This window comes from Salmo salar, chromosome 08 (genome assembly GCF_965601325.2).
Source record: "Salmo salar chromosome 08, fSalSal1, whole genome shotgun sequence".
Taxonomy (NCBI): Eukaryota; Metazoa; Chordata; class Actinopteri; order Salmoniformes; family Salmonidae; genus Salmo; species Salmo salar.
Genome location: NC_138298.1, coordinates 4,090,001 through 4,097,500, shown reverse-complemented (window position 1 = coordinate 4,097,500; position 7,500 = coordinate 4,090,001). Strand labels below are relative to the sequence as shown.

At 44.3% G+C, this 7,500-nt stretch overlaps 19 non-coding genes and 6 pseudogenes across 19 annotated transcripts; all 25 read left to right on the top strand.

The window, feature by feature from the left end:
* The first annotated feature begins 139 nt into the window (after positions 1-139).
* LOC145886144 (5S ribosomal RNA) lies at positions 140-258 on the top strand. The gene has a single exon (XR_014397728.1). It is a non-coding gene; the product is annotated as a 5S ribosomal RNA (ribosomal RNA).
* A 139-nt stretch (positions 259-397) lies between these two features.
* Positions 398-516, top strand: LOC145883336 (5S ribosomal RNA). Its single transcript, XR_014394911.1, has one exon. It is a non-coding gene; the product is annotated as a 5S ribosomal RNA (ribosomal RNA).
* A 139-nt stretch (positions 517-655) lies between these two features.
* On the top strand, positions 656-774 carry LOC145852035 (5S ribosomal RNA). The gene has a single exon (XR_014373889.1). It is a non-coding gene; the product is annotated as a 5S ribosomal RNA (ribosomal RNA).
* Positions 775-913: 139 nt separating this feature from the next.
* LOC145852824 (uncharacterized) lies at positions 914-1,032 on the top strand (annotated as a pseudogene).
* A 139-nt stretch (positions 1,033-1,171) lies between these two features.
* On the top strand, positions 1,172-1,290 carry LOC145883335 (5S ribosomal RNA). Its single transcript, XR_014394910.1, has one exon. It is a non-coding gene; the product is annotated as a 5S ribosomal RNA (ribosomal RNA).
* Positions 1,291-1,429: 139 nt separating this feature from the next.
* LOC145851972 (5S ribosomal RNA) lies at positions 1,430-1,548 on the top strand. The gene has a single exon (XR_014373825.1). It is a non-coding gene; the product is annotated as a 5S ribosomal RNA (ribosomal RNA).
* A 139-nt stretch (positions 1,549-1,687) lies between these two features.
* Positions 1,688-1,806, top strand: LOC145850838 (5S ribosomal RNA). Its single transcript, XR_014372686.1, has one exon. It is a non-coding gene; the product is annotated as a 5S ribosomal RNA (ribosomal RNA).
* A 409-nt stretch (positions 1,807-2,215) lies between these two features.
* Positions 2,216-2,324, top strand: LOC145853501 (uncharacterized; annotated as a pseudogene).
* A 139-nt stretch (positions 2,325-2,463) lies between these two features.
* LOC145886142 (5S ribosomal RNA) lies at positions 2,464-2,582 on the top strand. The gene has a single exon (XR_014397726.1). It is a non-coding gene; the product is annotated as a 5S ribosomal RNA (ribosomal RNA).
* A 139-nt stretch (positions 2,583-2,721) lies between these two features.
* Positions 2,722-2,840, top strand: LOC145883334 (5S ribosomal RNA). The gene has a single exon (XR_014394909.1). It is a non-coding gene; the product is annotated as a 5S ribosomal RNA (ribosomal RNA).
* A 409-nt stretch (positions 2,841-3,249) lies between these two features.
* Positions 3,250-3,358, top strand: LOC145853500 (uncharacterized; annotated as a pseudogene).
* Positions 3,359-3,497: 139 nt separating this feature from the next.
* On the top strand, positions 3,498-3,616 carry LOC145883333 (5S ribosomal RNA). The gene has a single exon (XR_014394908.1). It is a non-coding gene; the product is annotated as a 5S ribosomal RNA (ribosomal RNA).
* A 139-nt stretch (positions 3,617-3,755) lies between these two features.
* LOC145884695 (5S ribosomal RNA) lies at positions 3,756-3,874 on the top strand. The gene has a single exon (XR_014396274.1). It is a non-coding gene; the product is annotated as a 5S ribosomal RNA (ribosomal RNA).
* A 139-nt stretch (positions 3,875-4,013) lies between these two features.
* Positions 4,014-4,132, top strand: LOC145886141 (5S ribosomal RNA). The gene has a single exon (XR_014397725.1). It is a non-coding gene; the product is annotated as a 5S ribosomal RNA (ribosomal RNA).
* Positions 4,133-4,271: 139 nt separating this feature from the next.
* On the top strand, positions 4,272-4,390 carry LOC145852823 (uncharacterized; annotated as a pseudogene).
* A 139-nt stretch (positions 4,391-4,529) lies between these two features.
* LOC145885890 (5S ribosomal RNA) lies at positions 4,530-4,648 on the top strand. Its single transcript, XR_014397474.1, has one exon. It is a non-coding gene; the product is annotated as a 5S ribosomal RNA (ribosomal RNA).
* A 409-nt stretch (positions 4,649-5,057) lies between these two features.
* Positions 5,058-5,176, top strand: LOC145886429 (5S ribosomal RNA). Its single transcript, XR_014398014.1, has one exon. It is a non-coding gene; the product is annotated as a 5S ribosomal RNA (ribosomal RNA).
* A 139-nt stretch (positions 5,177-5,315) lies between these two features.
* Positions 5,316-5,434, top strand: LOC145883331 (5S ribosomal RNA). Its single transcript, XR_014394906.1, has one exon. It is a non-coding gene; the product is annotated as a 5S ribosomal RNA (ribosomal RNA).
* Positions 5,435-5,573: 139 nt separating this feature from the next.
* LOC145886140 (5S ribosomal RNA) lies at positions 5,574-5,692 on the top strand. Its single transcript, XR_014397724.1, has one exon. It is a non-coding gene; the product is annotated as a 5S ribosomal RNA (ribosomal RNA).
* A 139-nt stretch (positions 5,693-5,831) lies between these two features.
* LOC145856712 (5S ribosomal RNA) lies at positions 5,832-5,950 on the top strand. The gene has a single exon (XR_014377603.1). It is a non-coding gene; the product is annotated as a 5S ribosomal RNA (ribosomal RNA).
* A 139-nt stretch (positions 5,951-6,089) lies between these two features.
* LOC145886139 (5S ribosomal RNA) lies at positions 6,090-6,208 on the top strand. The gene has a single exon (XR_014397723.1). It is a non-coding gene; the product is annotated as a 5S ribosomal RNA (ribosomal RNA).
* A 139-nt stretch (positions 6,209-6,347) lies between these two features.
* LOC145853455 (uncharacterized) lies at positions 6,348-6,466 on the top strand (annotated as a pseudogene).
* Positions 6,467-6,875: 409 nt separating this feature from the next.
* On the top strand, positions 6,876-6,984 carry LOC145853499 (uncharacterized; annotated as a pseudogene).
* A 139-nt stretch (positions 6,985-7,123) lies between these two features.
* Positions 7,124-7,242, top strand: LOC145883330 (5S ribosomal RNA). Its single transcript, XR_014394905.1, has one exon. It is a non-coding gene; the product is annotated as a 5S ribosomal RNA (ribosomal RNA).
* A 139-nt stretch (positions 7,243-7,381) lies between these two features.
* On the top strand, positions 7,382-7,500 carry LOC145856711 (5S ribosomal RNA). Its single transcript, XR_014377602.1, has one exon. It is a non-coding gene; the product is annotated as a 5S ribosomal RNA (ribosomal RNA).

The window sequence follows — 7,500 nt, the reverse complement described above, 5'->3', positions numbered from 1 at the left end:
TTTTGTCCACGAGGGTGTGCTCTTGCACTATTTCATCAGCAACACTGCCTTGTAGTAAGCATTTAATGATGAATTGACTAAATGTCTGTTTTATCAGACTCACTTTGACTATATATGTTGTAGCAAGAGATTGTTTCTCGCTTACGGCCATGTCAGCCTGGGTACGCCCGATCTCGTCTGATCTCGGAAGCTAAGCAGGGTCGGGCCTGGTTAGTACTTGGATGGGAGACCGCCTGGGAATACCAGGTGCTGTAAGCATTTTGTCCACGAGGGTGTGCTCTTGCACTATTTCATCAGCAACACTGCCTTGTAGTAAGCATTTAATGATGAATTGACTAAATGTCTGTTTTATCAGACTCACTTTGACTATATATGTTGTAGCAAGAGATTATTTCTCGCTTACGGCCATATCAGCCTGGGTACGCCCGATCTCGTCTGATCTCGGAAGCTAAGCAGGGTCGGGCCTGGTTAGTACTTGGATGGGAGACCGCCTGGGAATACCAGGTGCTGTAAGCATTTTGTCCACGAGGGTGTGCTCTTGCACTATTTCATCAGCAACACTGCCTTGTAGTAAGCATTTAATGATTAATTGACTAAATGTCTGTTTTATCAGACTCACTTTGACTATATATGTTGTAGCAAAAGATTGTTTCTCGCTTACGGCCATGTCAGCCTGGGTACGCCCGATCTCGTCTGATCTCGGAAGCTAAACAGGGTCGGGCCTGGTTAGTACTTGGATGGGAGACCGCCTGGGAATACCAGGTGCTGTAAGAATTTTGTCCACGAGGGTGTGCTCTTGCACTATTTCATCAGCAACACTGCCTTGTAGTAAGCATTTAATGATGAATTGACTAAATGTCTGTTTTATCAGACTCACTTTGACTATATATGTTGTAGCAAGAGATTATTTCTCGCTTACGGCCATATCAGCCTGGGTACGCCCGATCTCGTCTGATCTCGGAAGCTAAGCAGGGTCGGGCATGGTTAGTACTTGGATGGGAGACCGCCTGGGAATACCAGGTGCTTTAAGCATTTTGTCCACGAGGGTATGCTCTTGCACTATTTCATCAGCAACACTGCCTTGTAGTAAGCATTTAATGATGAATTGACTAAATGTCTGTTTTATCAGACTCACTTTGACTATATATGTTGTAGCAAGAGATTATTTCTCGCTTACGGCCATATCAGCCTGGGTACGCCCGATCTCGTCTGATCTCGGAAGCTAAGCAGGGTCGGGCCTGGTTAGTACTTGGATGGGAGACCGCCTGGGAATACCAGGTGCTGTAAGCATTTTGTCCACGAGGGTGTGCTCTTGCACTATTTCATCAGCAACACTGCCTTGTAGTAAGCATTTAATGATGAATTGACTAAATGTCTGTTTTATCAGACTCACTTTGACTATATATGTTGTAGCAAGAGATTGTTTCTCGCTTACGGCCATGTCAGCCTGGGTACGCCCGATCTCGTCTGATCTCGGAAGCTAAGCAGGGTCGGGCCTGGTTAGTACTTGGATGGGAGACCGCCTGGGAATACCAGATGCTGTAAGCATTTTGTCCACGAGGGTGTGCTCTTGCACTATTTCATCAGCTACACTGCCTTGTAGTAAGCATTTAATGATGAATTGACTAAATGTCTGTTTTATCAGACTCACTTTGACTATATATGTTGTAGCAAGAGATTATTTCTCTCTTACGGCCATATCAGCCTGGGTACGCCTGATCTCGTCTGATCTCGGAAGCTAAGCAGGGTCGGGCCTGGTTAGTACTTGGATGGGAGACCGCCTGGGAATACCAGGTGCTGTAAGCATTTTGTCCACGAGGGTGTGCTCTTGCACTATTTCATCAGCAACACTGCCTTGTAGTAAGCATTTAATGATGAATTGACTAAATGCAGCTTCCTGCCTTTTTAATAGGATCAAATTTCCTTGTGTTTTCAATTAGCATCTCCCTTGTATTTATAAGACAAACAAGAATATTTTTGCTGAATGCAGCTTGTGTGTGCTTTATGCTCCTTTGCCCTGTTCAAATGATGAAAGGAAATAAAGTTTGTATTTTATCCAACTACCTGTGCTAAAAAGTGATGGGAACAGTGTTTGTAATTTCTTCTACTTTTTCAGTGACACAAAGTTAAAGCTGCTTATCTAATTGGTGAAAATGCAATGTCTGTTTATCACACTCACTTTGACTATATATGTTGTAGCGAGAGATTGTTTCTCGCTTATGGCCATATCAGCCTGGGTACGCCTGATCTCGGAAGCTAAGCAGGGTCGGGCCTGGTTAGTACTTGGATGGGAGACCGCCTGGGAATACCAGGTGCTGTAAGCATTTTGTCCACGAGGGTGTGCTCTTGCACTATTTCATCAGCAACACTGCCTTGTAGTAAGCATTTAATGATGAATTGACTAAATGTCTGTTTTATCAGACTCACTTTGACTATATATGTTGTAGCAAGAGATTGTTTCTCGCTTACGGCCATGTCAGCCTGGGTACGCCCGATCTCGTCTGATCTCGGAAGCTAAGCAGGGTCGGGCCTGGTTAGTACTTGGATGGGAGACCGCCTGGGAATACCAGGTGCTGTAAGCATTTTGTCCACGAGGGTGTGCTCTTGCACTATTTCATCAGCAACACTGCCTTGTAGTAAGCATTTAATGATGAATTGACTAAATGTCTGTTTTATCAGACTCACTTTGACTATATATGTTGTAGCAAGAGATTATTTCTCGCTTACGGCCATATCAGCCTGGGTACGCCCGATCTCGTCTGATCTCGGAAGCTAAGCAGGGTCGGGCCTGGTTAGTACTTGGATGGGAGACCGCCTGGGAATACCAGGTGCTGTAAGCATTTTGTCCACGAGGGTGTGCTCTTGCACTATTTCATCAGCAACACTGCCTTGTAGTAAGCATTTAATGATGAATTGACTAAATGCAGCTTCCTGCCTTTTTAATAGGATCAAATTTCCTTGTGTTTTCAATTAGCATCTGCCTTGTATTTATAAGACAAACAAGAATATTGTTGCTGAATGCAGCTTGTGTGTGCTTTATGCTCCTTTGCCCTGTTCAAATGATGAAAGGAAATAAAGTTTGTATTTTATCCAACTACCTGTACTAAAAAGTGATGGGAACAGTGTTTGTAATTTCTTCTACTTTTTCAGTGACACAAAGTTCAAGCTGCTTATCTAATTGGTGAAAATGCAATGTCTGTTTATCACACTCACTTTGACTATATATGTTGTAGCAAGAGATTGTTTCTCGCTTATGGCCATATCAGCCTGGGTACGCCTGATCTCGGAAGCTAAGCAGGGTCGGGCCTGGTTAGTACTTGGATGGGAGACCGCCTGGGAATACCAGGTGCTGTAAGCATTTTGTCCACGAGGGTGTGCTCTTGCACTATTTCATCAGCAACACTGCCTTGTAGTAAGCATTTAATGATGAATTGACTAAATGTCTGTTTTATCAGACTCACTTTGACTATATATGTTGTAGCAAGAGATTATTTCTCGCTTACGGCCATATCAGCCTGGGTACGCCCGATCTCGTCTGATCTCGGAAGCTAAGCAGGGTCGGGCCTGGTTAGTACTTGGATGGGAGACCGCCTGGGAATACCAGGTGCTGTAAGCATTTTGTCCACGAGGGTGTGCTCTTGCACTATTTCATCAGCAACACTGCCTTGTAGTAAGCATTTAATGATGAATTGACTAAATGTCTGTTTTATCAGACTCACTTTGACTATATATGTTGTAGCAAGAGATTGTTTCTCGCTTACGGCCATACCAGCCTAGGTACGCCCGATCTCGTCTGATCTCGGAAGCTAAGCAGGGTCGGGCCTGGTTAGTACTTGGATGGGAGACCGCCTGGGAATACCAGGTGCTGTAAGCATTTTGTCCACGAGGGTGTGCTCTTGCACTATTTCATCAGCAACACTGCCTTGTAGTAAGCATTTAATGATTAATTGACTAAATGTCTGTTTTATCAGACTCACTTTGACTATATATGTTGTAGCAAAAGATTGTTTCTCGCTTACGGCCATGTCAGCCTGGGTACGCCCGATCTCGTCTGATCTCGGAAGCTAAGCAGGGTCGGGCCTGGTTAGTACTTGGATGGGAGACCGCCTGGGAATACCAGGTGCTGTAAGCATTTTGTCCACGAGGGTGTGCTCTTGCACTATTTCATCAGCAACACTGCCTTGTAGTAAGCATTTAATGATGAATTGACTAAATGTCTGTTTTATCAGACTCACTTTGACTATATATGTTGTAGCAAGAGATTATTTCTCGCTTACGGCCATATCAGCCTGGGTACGCCCGATCTCGTCTGATCTCGGAAGCTAAGCAGGGTCGGGCATGGTTAGTACTTGGATGGGAGACCGCCTGGGAATACCAGGTGCTTTAAGCATTTTGTCCACGAGGGTATGCTCTTGCACTATTTCATCAGCAACACTGCCTTGTAGTAAGCATTTAATGATGAATTGACTAAATGTCTGTTTTATCAGACTCACTTTGACTATATATTTTGTAGCAAGAGATTATTTCTCGCTTACGGCCATATCAGCCTGGGTACGCCCGATCTCGTCTGATCTCGGAAGCTAAGCAGGGTCGGGCCTGGTTAGTACTTGGATGGGAGACCGCCTGTGAATACCAGGTGCTGTAAGCATTTTGTCCACGAGGGTGTGCTCTTGCTCTATTTCATCAGCAACACTGCCTTGTAGTAAGCATTTAATGATGAATTGACTAAATGCAGCTTCCTGCCTTTTTAATAGGATCAAATTTCCTTGTGTTTTCAATTAGCATCTGCCTTGTATTTATAAGACAAACAAGAATATTTTTGCTGAATGCAGCTTGTGTGTGCTTTATGCTCCTTTGCCCTGTTCAAATGATGAAAGGAAATAAAGTTTGTATTTTATCCAACTACCTGTGCTAAAAAGTGATGGGAACAGTGTTTGTAATTTCTTCTACTTTTTCAGTGACACAAAGTTAAAGCTGCTTATCTAATTGGTGAAAATGCAATGTCTGTTTATCACACTCACTTTGACTATATATGTTGTAGCAAGAGATTGTTTCTCGCTTACGGCCATGTCAGCCTGGCTACGCCCGATCTCGTCTGATCTCGGAAGCTAAGCAGGGTCGGGCCTGGTTAGTACCTGGATGGGAGACCGCCTGGGAATACCAGGTGCTGTAAGCATTTTGTCCACGAGGGTGTGCTCTTGCACTATTTCATCAGCAACACTGCCTTGTAGTAAGCATTTAATGATGAATTGACTAAATGTCTGTTTTATCAGACTCACTTTGACTATATATGTTGTAGCAAGAGATTATTTCTCGCTTACGGCCATATCAGCCTGGGTACGCCCGATCTCGTCTGATCTCGGAAGCTAAGCAGGGTCGGGCCTGGTTAGTACTTGGATGGGAGACCGCCTGGGAATACCAGGTGCTGTAAGCATTTTGTCCACGAGGGTGTGCTCTTGCACTATTTCATCAGCAACACTGCCTTGTAGTAAGCATTTAATGATGAATTGACTAAATGTCTGGTTTATCAGACTCACTTTGACTATATATGTTGTAGCAAGAGATTGTTTCTCGCTTACGGCCATGTCAGCCTGGGTACGCCCGATCTCGTCTGATCTCGGAAGCTAAGCAGGGTCGGGCCTGGTTAGTACTTGGATGGGAGACCGCCTGGGAATACCAGGTGCTGTAAGCATTTTGTCCACGAGGGTGTGCTCTTGCACTATTTCATCAGCAACACTGCCTTGTAGTAAGCATTTAATGATGAATTGACTAAATGTCTGTTTTATCAGACTCACTTTGACTATATATGTTGTAGCAAGAGATTGTTTCTCGCTTACGGCCATACCAGCCTGGGTACGCCCGATCTCGTCTGATCTCGGAAGCTAAGCAGGGTCGGGCCTGGTTAGTACTTGGATGGGAGACCGCCTGGGAATACCAGGTGCTGTAAGCATTTTGTCCACGAGGGTGTGCTCTTGCACTATTTCATCAGCAACACTGCCTTGTAGTAAGCATTTAATGATTAATTGACTAAATGTCTGTTTTATCAGACTCACTTTCACTATATATGTTGTAGCAAAAGATTGTTTCTCGCTTACGGCCATGTCAGCCTGGGTACGCCCGATCTCGTCTGATCTCGGAAGCTAAGCAGGGTCGGGCCTGGTTAGTACTTGGATGGGAGACCGCCTGGGAATACCAGGTGCTGTAAGCATTTTGTCCACGAGGGTGTGCTCTTGCACTATTTCATCAGCAACACTGCCTTGTAGTAAGCATTTAATGATGAATTGACTAAATGTCTGTTTTATCAGACTCACTTTGACTATATATGTTGTAGCAAGAGATTATTTCTCGCTTACGGCCATATCAGCCTGGGTACGCCCGATCTCGTCTGATCTCGGAAGCTAAGCAGGGTCTGGTATGGTTAGTACTTGGATGGGAGACCGCCTGGGAATACCAGGTGCTTTAAGCATTTTGTCCACGAGGGTATGCTCTTGCACTATTTCATCAGCAACACTGCCTTGTAGTAAGCATTTAATGATGAATTGACTAAATGCAGCTTCCTGCCTTTTTAATAGGATCAATTTTCCTTGTGTTTTCAATTATCATCTGCCTTGTATTTATAAGACAAACAAGAATATTTTTGCTGAATGCAGCTTGTGTGTGCTTTATGCTCCTTTGCCCTGTTCAAATGATGAAAGGAAATAAAGTTTGTATTTTATCCAACTACCTGTGCTAAAAAGTGATGGGAACAGTGTTTGTAATTTCTTCTACTTTTTCAGTGACACAAAGTTAAAGCTGCTTATCTAATTGGTGAAAATGCAATGTCTGTTTATCACACTCACTTTGACTATATATGTTGTAGCAAGAGATTGTTTCTCGCTTATGGCCATATCAGCCTGGGTACGCCTGATCTCGGAAGCTAAGCAGGGTCGGGCCTGGTTAGTACTTGGATGGGAGACCGCCTGGGAATACCAGGTGCTGTAAGCATTTTGTCCACGAGGGTGTGCTCTTGCACTATTTCATCAGCAACACTGCCTTGTAGTAAGCATTTAATGATGAATTGACTAAATGTCTGTTTTATCAGACTCACTTTGACTATATATGTTGTAGCAAGAGATTATTTCTCGCTTACGGCCATATCAGCCTGGGTACGCCCGATCTCGTCTGATCTCGGAAGCTAAGCAGGGTCGGGCCTGGTTAGTACTTGGATGGGAGACCGCCTGGGAATACCAGGTGCTGTAAGCATTTTGTCCACGAGGGTGTGCTCTTGCACTATTTCATCAGCAACACTGCCTTGTAGTAAGCATTTAATGATGAATTGACTAAATGTCTGTTTTATCAGACTCACTTTGACTATATATGTTGTAGCAAGAGATTGTTTCTCGCTTACGGCCATACCAGCCTGGGTACGCCCGATCTCGTCTGATCTCGGAAGCTAAGCAGGGTCGGGCCTGGTTAGTACTTGGATGGGAGACCGCCTGGGAATACCAGGTGCTGTAAGCA